This window comes from Hemitrygon akajei, chromosome 10 (assembly GCF_048418815.1).
Source record: "Hemitrygon akajei chromosome 10, sHemAka1.3, whole genome shotgun sequence".
Taxonomy (NCBI): domain Eukaryota; kingdom Metazoa; phylum Chordata; class Chondrichthyes; order Myliobatiformes; family Dasyatidae; genus Hemitrygon; species Hemitrygon akajei.
The window spans coordinates 106,807,398-106,829,641 of record NC_133133.1 but is presented as its reverse complement, the minus strand read 5'-3'; the positions used below and the strand labels follow the sequence as shown (position 1 = coordinate 106,829,641).

The following is a 22,244-nucleotide window of genomic DNA, read 5'->3' as shown; positions in this document are numbered from 1 at the left end:
TTTTGTTCTAAAGGATATATTGTTCTGAGTCCGTGCCCTCTGGTCCTAGACTCTACAACTATAGGAAACATCCTCTTCACATCCATTCTATCTAGATCTTTCAATATTCAATAGGATTCAATAAGATCCCCCCACACTCTTCTAAACTTCAGCAAGTGCAGGCCCAGAGACACCAAAATGTTCCCCATGCATTACCCCTGTCATTCCTGGGATCTTTCTTGTGAATCTATTCTGGATCCTCTCCAATGCCAGTACATCTTTTCTTAGATAAGGGGCTGAAAACTCCTCACAATACTCCAAGTACGGCCTGACCAATGCCATATCAAGACTCAACATTACATCCTTGTATCCCATAACCCAACTTCTACCCGCAGGCTACTGAACATTAACCATAGCATGAAGCAACATCCAATCATCTAAAACACTTCCATCAGTTAAGTTCCCGTCTATGAAAAATTACTCAGAATTCAAGCACAAAGTTCCCACTTGCTATTCAGTGACGATCATACGTTGCAGAGATTTGCTAAAAGATATTTTACATGGATCAGGTAATGTCTAGTCCAGTATTATTAAAACTTACTGATCTAATGAAAAGTCATCAACTTGAAACTTCTCTCCACTGATCCTATGTAACATGCTGAGAACTGTCACAAGTTTCTGTCTAATGTTTTTAATGAATTTTAGGTGAGGATACCTGAACAGAAACACTCCATGATAAAACAACTCACATTTACCAAAGTAATTCAAACTCATAATGACTCCTGCATTCAGCAAGGTAATTGGCCCCATCTTTGCTGTTGAATTAGATTGGTGAAGAGGCCACTTTCAGATGTTGGAAATTAAAAATAGAGAAGATGTCACAGGTGCCTTTCCAGCATTTTCTGTTTTTAGTTGCTAACTAATGTGTTTTATTATAAGCAAAGCTGAAGAAACAAAATTCACCCTGCAATGTCAAGACAGTTAATAATACAAAATACTGCAAATGAAGGGTGAAATTCACAAACAATACCGGCATGGAAGTAAACGGATTAAATTTATAAATGAATGAAATTTATCTCTTCATACATTCAGATTAATTTATTGCCAAATACACTCAGTACACCTGAACACCTGCTCGTTGATGCAAATATCTAATCAGCCAATTGTGCGTCAACAACTCAATGCATAAAAGCATGCAGACATGGTCAAGAGGTTCAGACCAAACATCAGATTGGGGATGAAATGTGATCTAAGTGACTCTGACCATGGAATGATTGTTGGTGTCAGATGGGATGGCTTGAGTATTTCAGAAACTGCTGATCTCCTGGGATTTTCATGCACAACAATCTCTAGAGTTTACAGAGAATGGTGCGAAAAAAAATATCCAATGAGCGGCATTTCTGTTAATGAGAGAGGTCAGAGAAGAATGGCCAGACTGGTTCAAGCTGATAGGAAGGCAACAGTAACTTAAATAGCTATGTATTTGTGTCCCAGCTGTCCATAGCCAGGGCAGTATGACATTGAGAGCAAGCTGTTGCTCATGTAGCAAGCTCCGCCTCTCCATGCAGCTGATAAGTTCAAAGGAACTGCAGAGACTGATACAGTTTGGGACCAGCAGCGTCGCAGGAGTTGTCAGTCAGTGTAAGACTGCCTCGGGGACTTCAGTTCCAGATTTTCTCTCAGGATTTACTCCCAAAGCCTTCCCCGTGAGTGGGCATAGCTGCAAGGCAGTGGAGGTTTGAGATCAGAGATTTCCTTCTCCTGGAGGAGCTGCCAACTACGGCTGACAAGCTCCATCTGCCCAAAGCAACTGGTTTTAAGGCACCAGTAACCCACCTTTGCCCTTTCTCCTGTCAGTAGTAACGGTTTCACCGGGCTTAGTAGCCAAACCACACACTTAAAGGTCAGGAACTAGACTTGATTGTCAGAAGGTATTTGAGACACATAGCATTGGTAATATTTAATAGGTCATGGGAGTTTATCCCCACTGCCTCTCCCAGCTATACCAAGCCTAAGGAACCATAAGTACAGTATTTATTGGTCCTCTTTAACTGTCCCTTTTACTAAGTGTAGCAGACATTCCAATATCTGCAGTACCTTGTGTCTCCTTAACTAAGTTGTCTACTGGGTTATCTGAAAGGATGTGTCTGGACTTGCATTGCCAAGGTAGGGTGAAAGATTTCCGCCACTAAAGGAGAAGTTCCATATTATACAGGAACAAAACTCCTCCATTCAAAGCATGTGTTTTAAAAATAGTTCTGGCCATAATTTGTAATGACTGAAAAACAGCCAAGTTGTTGAACAAGTTAGCTTCTGTGCCGAAGAGGAGGGCGGGGGTGGGATAGAACCACATGATCCTATCCAGGTTCCACAAACCAAATCTCAAACCTCAGACCTGCCCACTCTGACGCTTCGGGAAGTCATCGCAGAAAAAAATGGGACGTTAGTACTATAAACTCCGCCTTCCATTCATTCTAACAGGAATACACACACACACACACACACACACACACACACACACACACACACACACACACACACACACACACACACACACACACACACACACACACACACACACACACACACACACTCACACTCACTCACTCCTTAGCATGTTTTTAATATCAAAGGGTTATTCTACACACTGGCATCTATGAAACCCAACGTCCACAGTTCTCACAGATGACTGAATAATTAATATTAACCTGTCGAGGTGTTTTCAAGGACTCTGTATCACGCAGTCGGGATCCTCGCCACAGTTAACAAAGCGTACGCCCCATAATAAAGAAATTAAAGGCAAAGAGAGCAGACCCACGCTGGGAAGAACACGGAAGAACAGGATGATGCCCCTGCCCTTTCGACCTTCACTAAAATTGCAAGAGCGAAAACCCACATCTGCCCCCACCGGGGGGGCCTGACGGCGAGAACATGACAGGGCACCGTTTCCCCCAGCTCCGCTCTCTCGCTACGACACTCGCTGCCTTACCCTGTCCGTAAAGACGGTCGCCGGTGATGTCAGCTTTGTTCCTTATCCTTCGGCAGCTTCCCCTCTCTCCAGTCTGATCGATTAATGCTTAGAGAGTCTGTGACGTTCGAGTAATGGTCGGCATCGTAACCCGGCACTTTTTTTTCTTAGTTATGGTTTCCCCCTCCCTCTTACCATCATCCACCCCTCCCTTCAATGTTACAATTACAATTTACAGCGTGGATTGAGAATACCACACACACACACACACACACACACACACACTCACTCACTCACTCACTCACTCACTCACTCACTCACTCACTCACTCACTCACTCTCTCTCACACACACACACACACACACTCTCTCACATACATACATACATACATACACACACACACTCACACACACACACTCATACCCACACATTCTCTCTCTCACACACACACACACACACACTCACTCATACACACACACACTCATACCCACACATTCTCTCACACACACACACTCTCTCACACACACACTCATACACACACTCTCTCTCACACACACACACACACACTCACACACACACTCTCTCACATACATACATACATACATACACACACACACTCACACACACACACTCATACCCACACATTCTCTCACACACACACTCTCACACACACACACTCACTCATACACACACTCACTCTCACATATGCACACACTCTCTCTCACACACACACACACACTCACTCACACACACACACACTCACATACGCACACACTCACTCTCTCACACACACACACTCACATATGCACACTCTCTCTCTCACACATACACTCATACCCACACATTCTCTCACACTCACTCATACACACACTCACACACACACACACACTCACACACACACACTCATACCCACACATTCTCTCACACTCACTCATACACACACACACTCACTCATACACACACTCACTCTCACACACACACACACTCACTCATACACACACTCACTCACTCTCACACACACACACACACACACTCACACACAGTCTCAACGGTTTGCACAGTCTGTTCTTTTGTGGGAGTGGTTATTACATGTAAATGAAAGTGTCCCTTCGGCATTACGATCTCAAAGGCTGCTGTAATTTAAAGGCTTGTATCACTTCATAGCTAATCCACTACTTTTACACTGTCCTCAGAGGAATGTTGGTTACATAGGAAGATCCCATAAATAACAAACGTTTTGAGAGCAGCAAACCATAACAAGTTGTTCGGCCTAACAGTTGGAAAGATTACACAAAATGCTGGAGGAACTCAGCAGGCCATCGAAATGAATAAACAGTCAATGTTTTGTGCTGAGACCCTTCTTTGGCATAAGACTTCTATGCTTGACCATCAAAACATGGAGGAACTATCACAAACTCCCACATCCCCCAACGGGTCTATGATTTCAGTCTCTGAGGCTGACATATGAACATCCTTCGGGGGGTGAACCGACAAAAAGCATCCAGTGCAGATAGGGTGCCTGGCCAAGTCCTAAGGACCTGTGCTGATCTACTGGCTGGAGTGTTCGCTGAGATCTGCAACTTCTCACTTCAGCTGTCTGAGGGACCCACCTGCTTCAAGCAGGTTTCAGTTGTATCAGTGTCCAAGAAGAGTGTGGTGACCTGTCTCAATGACTATCATCCAGTTGCACTTATAATCAGAGTGATGAAGTATTTCCAGAGGTTGTGATGAACATATCAAAACTCCTGCTTGAGAAGGGACTTAAATCTGCTCCGATTTGCCTCCTGGAGCAACAGGTCCACAACAGATGCCATCTCAGTGTCTCTTCACTCAATCCTGGAACATCTGGATAGCAAATATGCATACATCAGGATGCTCTTTATTGACTATAGTTCAGCATTCAATACCATCATCCCCTCAAAACTAATCAATAAGTTGTTTGTGGCCTCAATACCCGCTTGTGCAATTGGATCCTGGATTTCCTCACTCGTAGACCCCAGTCAGTTCAGATTGGCAACAACATCTCCTCCACGATCTCCATTAGCACAGGTCCACCACAAGGCGGTAGGATTAGCCCTCAGCTCTACTCCATTTACACTTATGATTGTGTGGCTAAGCACATCTCCAATACCATATTCAATTTTGCTGTTGTGGTGGCAAATCAGCAAATAGAAGGGAGATGGAAAATCTGGCTGAGTGGTGTCATAACAACAACCTCTCACTCAGTATCAGCAAGACCAAGGAGCTGATTACTGACTTCAGGAGATTGACTTCAAGTTTGCAGAGATTCGGCAAGACACCTAAAAACTCTGACAAACTTCTATAGATATGTACTGGGAAGTATATTGACTGGCTGCATCACGGCTTGGTATGGAAGCACCAGTGCCCTTGAATAGAAAATCCAACAAAATGTAATGGATATGGTCCAGTCCATCACTGTTAAAGCCCGCCCCACCACTGAGCACATCTCACATGAAATGCTGTTGCAGGAAAGCAGTATTACTCGTTGAAGACCCCCACCACCCAGGACATGCTCTCTTCTCATTACTGCCAACAGGAAGAAGGCACAGGAGCCTCAGGACTCACAACATCAAGTTCAGCCACAATTATTATTGCTCATGAACCAAAGGGGATAACTTCACCCAACTTAGCTTACTCCATCAGTGAAATGTTCCCATAACTGATGGGCTCTTTCTCAAGGACTCTTCATCTTATGATCTCAATATTTATTGCTTACTTATTTATTATTATTTTCTTCTTGTATTTGCACAGTTTGTTGTCTTTTGCACTCTGGTTAAATGTCCTAGTTGGTGCAGTCTTTCATTGATTCTGTTATGATTATTATTCTATGCCCACAAGAAAATGAATCTCAGATATATACACACAAACTTTGGTAATAATTTTACTTTGAATTTGAAGATGCCAGAATAAAAAGGTGGGGGATGAGGGGAAGAAGAATAGCTAGAAGGTGATAGATGAAGCTAGGTGGGTGGGAGAGGAAGGAGTCTGATAGGAGAGGAGAGTGGACCATGGGAGAAAGGGAAGAAGAGACACCAGGGAGAGATGATAGGCAGGTGAGGAGAAGAGGAAAGTGGCCAGAGTGGGGAATAGAAAAAGATGAAAGGGGCAGGGACATTTTTACTGAAAGGAGAAATCGATGTTCATGCCATCAGATTGGAGACTACCCAGACAGAATATAAGGTGTTGCTCCTCCAACCTGAGAGTGGCCTTATTGTAGCATAAGAGCAGCCATGGACTGACATGATGGAGTGGGAGCTGAGATCAGAATTAAAATGTTTGGCCACCAGGAAATTCTGCTCTGAGCTGATCTGTGCCCGACAAAGCGATCCCTAAATTATCTCAGGTTTCACCAATCGGGAGCATTGGGAGCACCGAATACGGTAGATGTCCCCAACAGATTTGCAGGTGAAGTGCTGCCTCACTTGGAAACACTGTTTGGGGGCCCTGAATGGAGGTAAGTAGGTGTAGCATTTCGGAGCCTTCAGGTGCATGTGCTATGAGGGAGATTAGAGGGGAGGAATCATGGAGTGAGCGATCCCTGTGGAAAGAGGATGTGTTTAGTGGTAGGATCCTGCTGAAGATGGCTGAAGTTGCAGAAAATGATGTGTTGCATTTGGGGGGGCTGACAAAGTGCTAGGTAGGGACAAGAGGAACTCGATCATCATTAAGGCAGTAGGAAGATGGGTTGGGGAAATGGAGCAGATGCAGGGGAGGGCAGAATCAATGGTGGAAACTTTGAAAGAGTTGATCCCTCTCTCCTGTTCTTTTTCTTCCGTCCCTTGTAAATGTGTTGTTTTTCCCGAGCTTGTATTCAATTACCTTTTGAAATGTTCTATTGATTATGTTCCACCTTGCTTTCGCAAGAACACAACAAATAAAAGCAATAGGCCATTAAGCTTTTGGGCCTGGCCCATCACTTAAAAGATCAATAGCTAACCTTTTACCTCAACACCACTATGGAGTAAGCCCATATCTCATGATTGTTTTAAAATATAAAGATGAATGGATTGCAGTCTTGAGTATGTTCAGTAACTGAGCCTTCATGAGTGGACATTTCCAAAGATCCACAACTCCCAAGCTCCCATTTCTTTCTCATTCTTTGTCCCTTTTATTTTAAGTCTGTGATAACCCAGCTATGGCAACAGCTCTGTACGTGACTGCAAGAGACTGTAGAGAGTTGTGAATGGGCTCAGTACATCATGGAAACCAAGGACTCTGTCTACACTTCTTGCTGCATCAGTAAAGCAGCTAATATAATCAGAGACCCCACACATCCCAGTCATTCTCTCTTCTCCCCTTTCCCATCAGGCAGAAGATAAAAAGGACTGAAAGCACAGACCACAAGGCTCAAGGACAGCATCTACCCCACTGTGTGTGACTGTAGTAAGACAATTGGGCTCTAAGAAGAATTGTACGATTGACTCGTTTAATCATCTTCTACCCTGCTATTATGGCAATCAAATGATTCCCTAGTACGATAAGGTGAACTCTTGACGTTACAACCCACTTCATTATGATCTCACAGCTTATTGTTTACCTGTACAACACTTCCTCTGTCACTGTTACACTTTATTCTGCATTCTGTTATTGTATTACTTTGTTCTACCTCAATACACTGTGTAATGATTTGATCTGTAAGAACAGTAAGGAAGAGAAGTTTTTCACTGTAAACTTCACTTTACATCAGTCATTAATAAATAAATTCCAATTGCCAACATCTTTCCTGCATCCATTTTGTCAAGTTTAATAAGAATTTTGTGCAATTCAATGAGATCCCATTCTTCTGAGTGGATGCTTAATCCATTGTATTTCATAGGTTCAGTAGGAACATTTAATGTCAGCGGAATCTATACAATATACATCCTAAAATTCTTGTATCTCTCCACAGACAAAAAACCCTGCAACTCCAGGAAGCAAGGGTGATTGGCTCTTTACAATCACAATCACCGCATATCCTTCATTAGATGAGGATGCAAAACCTTACCAAGGACACAATGTACCTGTAGAATTAAAACCAAGAGAGGTAGTGAGAGAGTTTAAGGGGAACTTCAGGGGAAACTTTTTCACTCAGAGGGTCACGAGAGTGTGGTATGAGCTGCCAGGGAAAATGCTAGATGCAAACTCAATTTTAATGTTTAAGAAAAGTTTGGATGGTAGGGATCTGGAAGACTATGGTCCCAGTGCAGGTCGATGGGAGTAGGCAGCTTAAATGGCTTGCCACAAACTAATTGGGCTCAAGGGCTCAAATCTGTGGTGTATTTTTCTATGACTTTATGACACTAAATGAGTGAAGAGAACCAGCAACTTTAAATCTAAGCCCAGCATATAGTTGCAAACACAAGAAAAGCCCACCAGTGTCTTTGCTTTCTTTGGGTATTAAGGAGGTTCAGCTTGTTACCAAAACCTTTGACAAAAGTATAGTGACTGATTGCATCAAGAGCTGGTTGAGAATTTTAAAGCACAGGAACACAAGAAGTTGCAGGCTCCAAGGACACGTCTCTCCCCACCATTGGTAGCACCTACAGGAGGTGCAGCCTACATCCAACATCAAAGATCCCCACCATCCTGACCATGACTTATAACCATATAACCTTATAACAATTACAGCACGGAAACAGGTCATCTCGGCCTTTCTAGTCCGCACCGAACGCTTCCTCTCACCTAGTCCCACTGACCCGCACTCAGCCCATAACCCTCCATTCCTTTCCTGTCCATATACCTATCCAATTTTACTTTAAATGACAAATCTGAACCTGCCTCTACCACTTCTACTGTAAGCTCATTCCACACAGCTACCACTCTCTGAGTAAAGAAATTCCCCCTCGTGTTACCCTTAAAATTTTGCCCCCTAACTCTCAACTCATATCCTCTTGTTTGAACCTCCCCTACTCTCAATGGAAAAAGCCTATCCATGTCAACTCTATCTATCCCCCTCATAATTTTAAATACCTCTATCAAGTCCCCCCTCAACCTTCTATGCTCCAAAGAATAAAGACCTAAGTTGTTCAACCTTTCCCTGTAACTTAGGTGCTGAAACCCAGGTAACATTCTAGTAAATCTTCTCTGTACTCTCTCTATTTTGTTGACATCTTTCCTATAATTCGGTGACCGGAAGTATATACGATACTCCAAATTCGGCCTTACCAATGCCTTGTACAATTTTAACATTACATCCCAACTCCTATACTCAATGCTCTGATTTATAAAGGCCAACATACCAAAAGCTTTCTTCACCACCCTATCCACATGAGATTCCACCTTCAGGGAACTATGCACCATTATTCCTAGATCACTCTGTTCTACTGCATTCTTCAATGCCCTACCATTTACCATGTATGCCCTATTTGGATTATTCCTACCAAAATGTAGCATCTCACACTTATCAGCATTAAACCCCATCTGCCATCCCTCAGCCCATTTTTCTAACTGGCCTAAATCTCTCTGCAAACTTTGAAAACCTACTTCATTATCCCCAACGCCACCTACCTTAGTATCATCTGCATACTTACTAATCCAATTTATCACCCCATCATCCAGATCATTAATGGATATGACAAACAACATTGGACCCAGTACAGATCCCTGAGGCACACCACTAGTCACCGGCCTCCAACCTGACAAACAGTTATCCACCACTACTGTCTGGAATCTCCCATCCAGCCACAGTTGAATCCATTTTACTACTTCAATAGTAATACCTAATGATTGAACCTTCCTAACTAACCTTCTGTGCAGAACCTTGTCAAAGGCCTTACTGAAGTCCATATAGACAACATCCACTGCTTTACCCTCATCAACTTTCCTCAAAACCTCTTCAAAACATTCAACAAGATTTGTCAAACATGACCTTCCACGAACAAATCCATGCTGACTATTCCTAATCAGACCCTGTCTATCCAGATAATTATATATACCATCTCTAAGAATACTTTCCATTAATTTACCCACCACTGACGTCAAACTGACAGGCCTATAATTACTAGGTTTACTCTTAGAACCCTTTTAAAACAATGGAACCACATGAGCAATACGCCAATCCTCCGGTACCATCCCTGTTTCTATTGACATTTGAAATATTTCTGTCAGAGACCCTGCTATTTCTACACTAACCTCCCTCAAGGTCCTAGGGATTATCCTGTCAGGATCCGAAGATTTATCCACTTTTATATTCCTTAAAAGCACCAGTACTTCCTCCTCTTTAATCGTCATAGTTTCCATAACTGCCCCACTCGTTTCCCTTAACTTCCGCAATTCCAAAGAATACCGAAGAAAAGAAATTGTTCAAAATCTCCCCCATCTCTTTCGGCTCCACACATAGCTGTCCACTCTGATTCTCTAAGGGACAAATTTTATCCCTCACTATCTTTTTGCTATTAATATAACTGTAGAAACTCTTCGGATTTATTTTCACCTTACTTGCCAAAGCAACCTCGTATCTTCTTTTAGCTTTTCTAATGTTTTTCTTAAGATTCTTCTTACATTCTATATATTCCTCGAGGACCTCATTTACTCCATGCTGCCTATATTTATTGTAGATATCTCTCTTTTTCCTAACCAAGTTTCCAATATCCCTTGAAAACCTGGCTCTCTCAAACTTTTAACCTTTCCTTTCAACCAAACAGGAGCATAAAGATTCTGTACCCTCAAAATTTCTCCTTTAAATGACTGCCATTTCTCTGTTACATCCTTCCCATAAAACAAATCGTCCCAATCCACTCCTTCTAAATCCTTTTGCATCTCCTCAAAGTTAGCCTTTCTCCAATCAAAAATCTCTACCCTGGGTCCTGTCCTATCCTTCTCCATAATTATATTGAAACTAATGGCATTGTGATCACTGGACCCAAAGTGCTCCCAAACACATACCTCTGTCACCTGACCTATTTCATTCCCTAACAGAAGATCCAACACTGCCCCTTCTTTAGTTGGTTCCTCTATGTATTTCTGCAAAAAACTATCTTGCGCACATTTTACAAACTCCAAACCACCCATCCCTTTTACAGTATGGGCTTCCCAGTCTATGTGTGGAAAATTAAAATCTCCCACAATCACAACCCTGTGCTTACTATAAATATCTGCTATCTCCTTGCAAATTTGCACCTCCAATTCTTGCTCCCCATTAGGTGGTCTATAATACACCCCTATAAGTGTTACTACACCTTTCCCATTTGTCAATTCCATCCAAATAGCCTCCCTAGATGAGCTCTCTAATCTATCCTGCCAGAGCACCGCTGTAATATTTTCTCTGACAAGCAAAGCAACACCTCCCCCTCTTGTCCCTCCAATTCTATCACACCTGAAACAACGAAATCCAAGAATATTTAGTTGCCAATCACACCCTCCTGCAATCATGTTTCACTAATAGCTACAACATCATATTTCCAGGTATCAATCCATGCTCTAAGCTCATCCACCTTTCTTACAATGCTCCTAGCATTAAAATAAATGCATTTAAGAAATTCTCCACCTGTTCCTCTCTGTTTATCTCTAACAATACAAAGAACTATACTGTCTTCTTTTTCTTCCTTCTCCCATACATCTGTTCCTACACTCTGGTTCCCCTCCCCCCTTGTATCTAGTTTAAATCCACTGGAGCTTCTCTAGCAAACCTACCTGCAAAAATATTTGTCCCCCTCCAGTTCAGATGTAAACCGTCCCGCCGGAACAGGTCCCACCTTCCCTGGAAAATGGAAGTTAGAGAAGTCAATGTTCACGCCATTCTCTCTTCCGTTAATGCCCCTCCTCCACTTCTTACCCCATCCCTGACTATATTTAGTTGTTTGTTTTTTTTCTCTCTCTCTGCCCATCACTCTGCCTGTTCTCCATCTCCCTCTGGTGCTCCCCCCTCCCTCTTTCTTTCTCCCAAGGCCTCCTGTCCCATGATCCTTTCCCTTCTCCAGCTCTGTATCACTTTCGCCAATCACCTTTCCAGCTCTTATTTTCATCTCACCCCCTTCGGTCTTCTCCTATCATTTCGCATTTCCCCCTCCCCCCACTATTTTCTAATCTCTTAGTATCTTTCCTTTCAGTTAGTCCTGACGAAGGGTCTCGGCCCAAAATGTCGACTGTACTTCTCCTTATAGATGCTGCCTGGCCTGCTGTGTTCCACCAGCATTTTGTGTGTGTTGTTTGAATTTTCAGCATCTGCAGATTTCCACGTGTTTAATGTTATATTCCCTTGATACAGATGCAAGTAAGATTTTCATTGTAGTCATGCTTAAATGTGCTTGTGAATATGACAATAAATTACTTCTACTTGTACACAAATCCTCTTACAAAGTACCATTTCCCTTCCTAATTGCTTGGTGTATCTTCATGTTCACTCTTAATGATCTATGAATAAGGACACTTAGACCTTTCTGAATACCAGTGCCTTTCATAACAGCAGGAGTGTAGCTTTCTGCCTTTTTAACAGATGAACATGGATCGTCCATATCAATCCATATTCCTGCTGTCTTGCCATCCACCTTAATGGGGTTAGACATTCATCCTTTTCTTGAAATGTCTTCAGTGAATTGTCTCTGCAGTTTTTGGAGTAATGAATTCCCTTGGTTCACTATCCTCTGAGTGAAGAAATGTCTCCTCATGTCACTCTTGCCCTAGAATCTGACACTAACTTTGGGTTCTATGAACTTCAGTTTGTGGGACTTGCCTTCCCATAAATGTGTTTGCTGCAGCCAAGCCAGGATTTTGTATATTTCAATCCGATCCCCTCTCATTCTCTCTGGATATACCAACCTTATATCTCCTTACATAACTGGGCTGTCCTTCATTCAGATTACTAGTGGAGATTTGAAGAGCTGCACACAGCACTAATCCCTACAGCACAACAATTACCCACAGCTTCTCAACTACATTTATTTCTAATCTTTGCTTACCTTCCATTAACAAATCCGCACTCAACACTTGCAGGTGACACAGATTCTTCCACTCTGCCATCAGTCCGTGAACCCATGAACACCAACTCACAATTCCTCTTTGGCATTATTTATTTATAAGTAATTTATCATGTCTGCACTATATTGGTGCTACAAAACAATAAGTTTTGCGACTAGTTACAGAAAATAAACCTGACTTTGATTCTGATTCTGAAAGGCAACATTTTACTTGAATTTATTTATTTCCTTATTTGGTGAGTTCATCCATGTATTCTTTTCTTCAATGCAAGAGATTCTGCAGATGCTGAAAATCCAAAAAATGCACTCAAAAGGTTGAGGAACTCAACAGGTCAGGCAGCATCTATAGAGGAAAACAGACTGCCAACGTTCTGGGCTGAGACACTTCATCAGGACTGGAAAAAAATGTTTTCTTTCCTTGATTTTGTTTTACCCTTCCACAGTTCAAATGTTTTCAAAGTTCACCAAAATAACTACTCAGTATATTGCCTGAGTAGCTTACAACCTGATGGAAATGGGAAAGACAAGCAGCTTCAGAGATACAAATCCAAAATTCCCCAGCACCGGGAGACACAGGCCAATTCAGCTCAGTAACTTCCCCTCTAAAATTATCAGTATATTTCTATTAATGGTATTTTAGTCAGAATATTAAATGCTGTCCATATCCTATCAATGAAGAATGTTAAAATCTGTCCACAGGACATTAAATACTCTCTGCAGGACATTAAATACTGTCCACAAGACATTAAATACTGACAACAGAACATTAAGTACTGTCAACACATTAAATACAATCCACAGGACATTAAATACTCTCCACAGAACATTAAGTACTGTCCACCTGACATTAAATACTATCCACAACATTAAATATTCTCCACAGAACATTAAATACTATACCCAACATGAAATACTCTCCACAGAACATTAAGTAATCTCCACATCATTAAATACTGTCCACAGAACATTGAATATTCTCGAGAGGACATTAAATACTGTCCATGGGACATGAAAGACTCTCTACAGAACATTAAGTACTCTCAACAGAACATTAAATACTGTCCACAGAACCTTAAATACTCTCCACAGAACACAAAATACTCTCAAGAGAACATTATATATTTTTCACAGAACATTAAATACTGTCCACAGGACATTAAATATTGTCGATGAAACGTTAAATACCTTTGCCAACATTAAATACTGTCCACAGGACATCAATTATTGTCAACAGAACATTAAGAATCCTGCAAAGATCTTTAAATACACTCCACAGAGCAATTAATACTCTTGACAGGAAATTAAATACTGTCCACAGAACATTAAATACTGTCAACAGGACATTAAATACTCTCCACAGAACATTAAATGCTGCCCAAAGGGCATTAAAAACTGTCCACAAGGTATGAAATACTGTCCAGAGAACATTAAATACTGTCCACAGCATTAAATACTGTCTACAGGATTTTAAGTACTCTCCAAAGGATGTTAAATACTGTGCACAACATTAAAAACTGTCCAAAGGACATTAAATATTTTCCACAGAACATTACTTACTCTCCACAGAACATTAAATACTGTCTACAGGACATTAAATACTCTCTGCGGGACATTAAATACTGTCCACAACAATAAATACTGTCTGCAGGACATTAAATACTGTCTGCAGGACATTAAATACTCTCTGCAGAACGATAAATACTTTCCACAGGACATTAAATACTGTCAACAGAACTTTACATACTACAACAACGTTAAATACTGTCCACAGGACATTAATTACTGTCCGCAAAATTAAATACATTCCACAGAACAATACTTACTCTCCACAGAATGTTAAATATTCTCCACAAAACATTAAATACTGTAAACAACACTAAATACTGTCCAGAGAATATTAAATACTGTCCACAGCATTAAATACCATCCACAGAATATTAAGTACTCTGCGCCAAACATTGAATACTGTCCACAAGACATTAAATATGGTCCAAATAAATTAAGTACTTCTCACAGAACATTAAATTCTGTCCACAGGACATTAAGTACTGACCACAGGACATTACATCCTGTCCACAAAACAATAAATACTGAATACAAGACATTAAATACTATGCAGGGGACATTAAATACTCTCTACTAGACATTAAATACTCTCCACAGAACATTAAATACTGTCCACAACATTAAGTACTACCCTCAGGACATTAAATACCATCCACAGGACATCAAATACAGATCACAACATTAAATATTTTCCACAGAAGAATAAATACTGTCCATGGGACATTAAATACTCTCTACAGGACATTAAATACTGCCCACAAATATTAAATACACTCCATGGAACACTAAATACTCTCCGCAGAACAATAAATACTCTTCACGTGACATTAAATACTGTCCACAGAAAATCAAATACTCTCTACAGGATAGTACATATTCTCCACAGGACATTAAATACTGTCCAGAAAACATTAAATACCATCAATAGCATTAAATACTGACCACAGAACATTAAATGCTGTCCACAACATTTAATACTGTCCACTGGACATTAATTACTGTCCACAGAACAACATTAAATAATGTCCACCGCATATTAAATACTATCAACAGAACATGAAATACTCTGCAGGGGACATTAAATACTATCCACAGAACATTAAATACTGTCCACTGGACATTTAATTCTGTCCACAACATTAAATAATTTCAACAGGACATTAAATATTCTCCACCAAACATTAAATGCTGCCCAAAGGACATTAAAAACCGTCCACAGAACATTAAACGTTGTCCATATCATTAAATGCTGTGCACAGAACTTTAAACACTGTCCAGGGGACATTAAATACTCTCCACAGAACATTAAATACAGTCCACAGAATACTAAATACTTTCCACGGATATTAAATACTCTCTAGAGAACATTAAATACTGTCCAGAGAATATTAAATACTGTCCACAGGACATTAAATACTCTCCACAGAACACTAAATAATGTCCACATCTTACCAATGAAGAATAATAGAATAAGACTGAGCGGAATCTTATTGCAACTTATCGAATATTTGTGGACGAGGGTAGAGTGGATGTGGAGAGGAAGTTTCTTATAGTGAGGAAGTCTGGGACAAGTGACCGTGGCCTCATAGTAGAAGGCTGTCCCTTTAGAACAGAAATGAGGAGGAACTTCTTTAGCCAAAGAGTGGTGAATTTGATAGCTATAGACAGCTGTGGAGGCCGTCATTCAGAGTATTTATAGCCGAGGTTGATAGGCTTTTGATTAGTCAGGGTGTCAATGGTTACAGGGAGAAGGCAGGAGAGTGGGGTTGAGAGGGATAATACATCAGCCATGATGGTATGGGCGTGCAGACTCGATGGGCCGAATAGTCTAATTGTGTTCCTATGTCTTATGTTCTTATGGCTTAATGAAGAAAACATAAGAAATCACTATATATAGTCCAATGAAAAGAGTAACAATCTTCTCACTATATGAGGAGGAAGGAGCCTATATTTATTCATTTAATCAAAAAGAATTAAAAAGAAATTTAAAATAGAATAGAAGGGAAGTTAATGTCACTTTTTCTTTTCAGAGATTAGATTTTGATTCAAATTCTGGAGAACATAAAATGAAAGAAGGGTCTCTAGATTGATATATCCACTTCCCACAGGACCTGCATTTGCAGATAAAACAGCCCTACTCATAAATACAATGTAAATTATTTGTCTGTTTCCCAGTCTGCCTGCCTTGGATTTAGCCGGCATGAATGATTGTTCTGCTTGACACCATTCACATAAAGCTACATCACAATTTCAATTCCACTTGTTGGGTTATTTCAGAAATATTAATCTTAGGTTTGAAATAAAATTAGAGCTATTCAAATCCACAATCCTAAACTAAGGATTGGTCTCTGGTTTACGTGCAGAACTTTGAAATCAATCCAATACTTACTTTTAATGACTCTCATAACTTCCATTACCCTCTTCTGGTACATATGCTTAGCTTCAGAATAACAGTTTTACATGTTAAATATTTTGATAAAACTTTCCATTGTCAGAATCAGAATCAGGTTTAATATCACCAGCATATGTTGTGAAATTTGTTAACACTGTGGCAGCACTACAATGCAGTACATGATCGTATAGGGAAAAAAACTGAATTACAGTAATTATATATATATTTAAATGGTTAAATTAAAATTAGTACAAAAACAGAAATAAATTTTTTAAATGTCATGTGGTTGTGATCATGAGTTCAATGTCCATTTAGGAATCAGATGGCAGAGGGGAAGAAGGTGTTCCTGAATCGCTGAGTGTGTGCCTTCAGGCTTCTGTACCTCCCTCCCAATGGTAACAATGAGAAGACAGAATGACCTGGGTGTGGGTGTCCTTAATGATGGACGCTGATTTCATGAGCCATCACTTCTTGAAGATGCCTTGGATACCAGGGAGGCTGGTAACCATGATGGAGCTGAATAATTTTACAGGTTTCTGCAAATTAGTTCGTTCTGGTGCAGTACCCCCCCCCCCCCCCCGCCCCACTCCATACCAGACGGTGATGCAGCCAGTCAGAATTGGTACAATTGCTGCAACTGCCGTGGACTGAATTGACAGAGTCAGAGTATTGGGCCTGATGCTTTAGCTCTTCGAGGCTTCAGCGAAGAGAGGCTTCAGTCAGAGAAAGCAAAAGGAAAGAAAAGTTAAAGGTTAAGTTTTTTTTTTCCCTTCCCTTTTTCATATCTGCTCAGTTAGGACAGCAGAGTTGCCAAACAGGATAGATGAACACTCTTCTTGCGGGATGTGGGAAGGCAGGGAGACATCCAGTGTCCCTGACGACTACAACTACGAGAAGTGCATCCAGCTACAGCTTCTAACAAACCACGTTAACATAACATAAGAGATAGGAGCAGGAGTAGGCCAATCGGCCCCTCAAGCCTGCTCCACCATTCAACATGATCATGGCTGATCCAATCTTAACTCTAGTTTTCACCGAATCCCACAAGGCAACAGTGCCAACCAACAGGGCACCATGCCGCCCATTTTATTTTATTATTCATTCTGCCCAAACCCATGTGATCACCCGGGGAAAAAAAACGAGTTGCCAATTGAGGAGAAAAAATCTGGAACATTCCTCTCCGACCCATCCAGGCTATCGAAAACTGGTCCAGGAGATCACATGGCTGATCTAAACCTAGCCTCATGTCCACTTACCTGCTCGCTCACCGTATCCCCTAATGCCATTTTTATCCAGGAAAATGTCTATCTCCGTTTTGAATTTATTGAGTGTAGTAGCTTCCACAGCTCTCTGGGGCAGTAAATTCCACAGCCCCACTACCCTCTGAGTGAAGAAATTTCTCCACATCTCAGTCCTGGAACAGCATCCCCTTATTTTAAGATTATGCCCCCTAGTCCTAGTTTCACCCATCATTGGGAACATTCTCCCCGCATCCACCCAATCAAGCCCCTTCACAATCTTATATGTTTCAATAAGATCGCCTCTCATTCTTCGGAACTCCAATGAGTAGAGTCCCAATCTACTCAACCTCTCATCATACATCAACCCACCCATCCCTGGAATTAACCTAGTGAACCTTCTCTGCACTGCCTCGAGAGCCAGTATGTCCTTTCTTAAATATGGACACCAGAACTGCACGCAGTACTCCAGGTGTGGTCTCACCAATACCCGATACAACTGCAGTAAGACCTCCCTGTTCTTATACTCCATCCCCCTAGCAATAAAAGCCAGCATTCCATTGGCCTTCTTGACCACCTGCTGCACTTGCATACTAACTTTTTGTGTTTCCTGCACCAGGACCCCCAGATCCCTTTGCACAGAAGCACTTTCCAGTTTCTCTCCATTTAGATAATAACTTGCTCTATTATTTTTCCTGCCAAAGTGCAAGACCTCACACTTGTCAGTATTATATTTCATCTGCCAAATGTCTGCCCGATCACTCAGCCTATCTATGTCCCCCTGCAAGGTTTCAATGTCCTCCGCACTCATTACACTCCCTCCCATCTTTGTGTCATCAGCAAACTTCGATACGTTGCACTTAGTCCCTTTCTCCAAATCATTAATATAGATTGTAAAGAGTTGGGGTCCCAACACCGACCCCTGCGGAACACCACTAGTCACCAACTGCCAGTCTGAGAATAAACCATTTATCCCAACTCTCTGTTTTCTGTTAGAAAGCCAATCCTCCACCCATGCCAGAATATTATCCCCAATCCCATGATTTTTTACTTTAAGTAATAATCTTTGGTGTGGCACCTTGTCAAATGCCTTTTGGAAGTCCAAATACACCACATCCACTGGTTCCCCTTTATCTACCCTATATGTTATGTCCTCAAAGAACTCCAACAAATTTGTCAAACATGACTTCCCTTTTGTAAAGCCATGCTGACTTTGTCCTATTAAGCTATGTTTATCCAAATGCCCTGTTACTGTTTCCTTAATTATCAATTCCAACATTTTGCCAACCACAGATGTTAGGCTAACTGGCCTATAATTCCCAGCCTTCTGTCTATTGCCCTTTTTAAATAAAGGAGTTACATTAGCATTTTTCCAATCTGCCGGGACCATTGCCGAGTCCAGCGAGTTTTGAAAAATTATCACTAATGCATCCACAATCCCAACCGCAACTTCCCTTAAGACCCTAGGATGCAAGCCATCCGGTCCAGGGGATTTATCCACCTTCAGTCCCATTAATTTATCAGGTACCATTTCCTTGGTGATTTGAATCGTAGTTAGCTTCTCTCCCCCTAGAGCCCCCTGTTTATCCAGTGTTGGGATATTTTGAGTGCCCTGTACTGTAAAAACTGATACAAAATATTTGTTCAGCGTTTCCGCCATCTCCATGTCCCCTATCATTAATTTCCCGGTCTCATCTTCTAGGGGACCAACATTTACTTTAGCCACCCTTTTTCTTTTTATGTAACTATAAAAACTCTTACTATCTGCTTTTATGTTTTTCGCCAATTTACTTTCATAATCTATCTTCCCCTTCTTAATCAATCTTTTTGTTATTTGCTGCTGATCTTTAAAAGCTTCTCGATCTTCAATCTTCCCACTAGATTTAGCTACCTTATATAACTTTTTTTTTAGTCGTATACTTTGCTTTATTTCTTTACTTAGCCACGGATAACTATTTTTTCTTTTACACCCTTTTTTCTTCAGTGGAATATATTTTTCTTGATAGTTGTAAAATAACTCCTTAAATATACACCACTGATCAAGTACCGATCTACCCTTTAATCTATTTTCCCAATCCATTTTAAGCAATTCCGCTCTCATACCATCATAGTCTCCTTTATTTAAGCTCAGTACACTTGTTTGAGATCCAACCCTCTCATCCTCTAATTGAATATGGAATTCGACCATGTTATGGTCACTCATTCCAAGGGGATCCTTTACTAGGACATTTTTTATTAGTCCTGTCTCATTACACAGGACCAGATCTAAGACTGCTTGCCCCCTTGTCGGCTCAGTAACGTATTGTTCAAGGAACCCATCCCGAATACACTCAATAAACTCTTCTTCAAGGCTGCCATGTCCGACTTGATTAGTCCAGTCAACATGAAAGTTAAAATCCCCCATAATTATAGCTGTTCCCTTATTACAAGCCCCATCTACTTCCTGATTTATGCTCCGACCAACTGAGTTACAGCTGTTTGGAGGCCTATAGACTACTCCCACCACTGCTTTTTTCCCTTTACTATTTCTTATTTCTACCCAAATTGTTTCGTTATCCTGATCCTTTGAGCCAATATCATTCATTAGCAGTGATTTCTTGCTTTATTAACATAGCCACCCCACCTCCTTTTCCTTCTTGCCTGTCTCTCCTAATTGTCGAATACCCTTGTATGTTTAATGCCGAGTCCTGGTCACTCTGCAGCCATGTTTCCGTAATTGCCACAATATCATAACCATACGTAATTATTTGTACCGTCAACTCATCAATTTTATTCCTAATACTACGTGCATTCAAATAAATGACTTTCAAATATGTTTGACACTTGTTTCCTACCTTTTCCTTTTGTACAACTTTACACTTATCTCCGTACATTCTTTCCCCTCCTGACACACTCTGTCTTTTTATTCCTCCACTTTTACCTACATCCATTACCTTCTCCATTGTCTTTTTAATTATTTGCTCTCTAGAATCCTCCCCCCCCACTAGTTAGTTTAAAGACCTCTCTGCAGCCCTAGTTATATGATTCACCAGGACACTAACCCCAGCCCGGTTCAGGTGAAACCCGTCCCTCCGGAACAGTTCACTCCTGTCCCAGTACTGGTGCCAGTGTCCCAAGAAGCAAAACCCACTTCTCCCACACCAGTCTTTGAGCCACGCGTTTAACTCCCTAATTTTATTTAACCTAGCCAAATTTGCTCGTGGCTCAGGTAATAATCCAGAGATTATTACCCTTGAGGTTCTGTTTTTTAATTTGACCCCTAGCTGCTCATATTCCTGTAACAGAACCTTCTTCCTTGTCCTATCTATGTCATTAGTACCGACGTGTACTAAGACAACTGGATCCTCCCCCTCCCACAGCAAGTTTCTCTCCAGCCCAGAAGAGATGTCCTTAACCCTGGCACCAGGCAGGCAACATAGCCTTCGGGACTCTCGCTCTCGGTTGCAGAGAACCCTATCTATCCCCCTGACGATACTGTCCCCTATTACTACAACATTTCTATTGACTCCCCCCTCTGGAATGGCCCCCCACTCCACGGTGCTATGGGCAGGTTGCTCATCCTCCCCACAGTCTCCGCTCCTGCCCTCACAGGGAGTTAAAGCCTCGAATCTGTTGGACAAGAGCAAGGCCTGCATCTCCTCCAGCCCTACCTCCTGGATTCCCCTACTTGCCTCACTCATAGCCACACCATCCTGTGCTTGACTGCAATCTACATTAGTTAATCTATTAGGTGTGACTATCTCCTGGTACACAGAGTCCAGGTAACTCTCCCCCTCCCTGATGTGAGGCAGTGTCTGAAGCTCGGACTGCAGCTCATCAATATGAAGCTGGAGTTCCTCGAGCAACAAACACTTGCTGCAAATGTAGTCGCCGTGTCCCTCAATGGGGTCTACCGGTTCCCACATCTCGCAGCAGTAACACATCACCTGCTCCATGCTATATAGTTAATTTAATGTACTAGTATTAGTTATGCAAGAACCCTTTGCCCCAATACAGCTAACTATCACACTATTTAACAATACTTTTAAAGTTATAAGTGTAAAAGGAAGCAGGACTACTTACCAATACTTACCAAGCGACTAGTTGTGAGAGCTCTGCAGCTCCGATCTTCCTCGCCTCACCCGGTTCCGCCAAAGCCCATTGAGCCAAAGCCCTTAAGCCTTCACTCTACTCCCGGCTCACTCCAC

At 41.5% G+C, this 22,244-nt stretch overlaps 1 protein-coding gene across 2 annotated transcripts in view; it reads right to left on the bottom strand.

The window, feature by feature from the left end:
* Positions 1-3,155, bottom strand: part of LOC140734571 (monocarboxylate transporter 2-like) — a 232,884-nt gene extending 229,729 nt beyond the window's left edge. Inside the window, exon 1 of one of the 2 annotated variants that reach the window (XM_073058725.1) lies at positions 2,969-3,155. The gene's annotated coding sequence lies outside the window, so the exon portion shown is untranslated. The remainder of the gene's footprint in view (positions 1-2,968) is intronic. The other variant, XM_073058727.1, reaches the window with a different exon arrangement.
* Between the last annotated feature and the right edge of the window lie 19,089 nt (positions 3,156-22,244).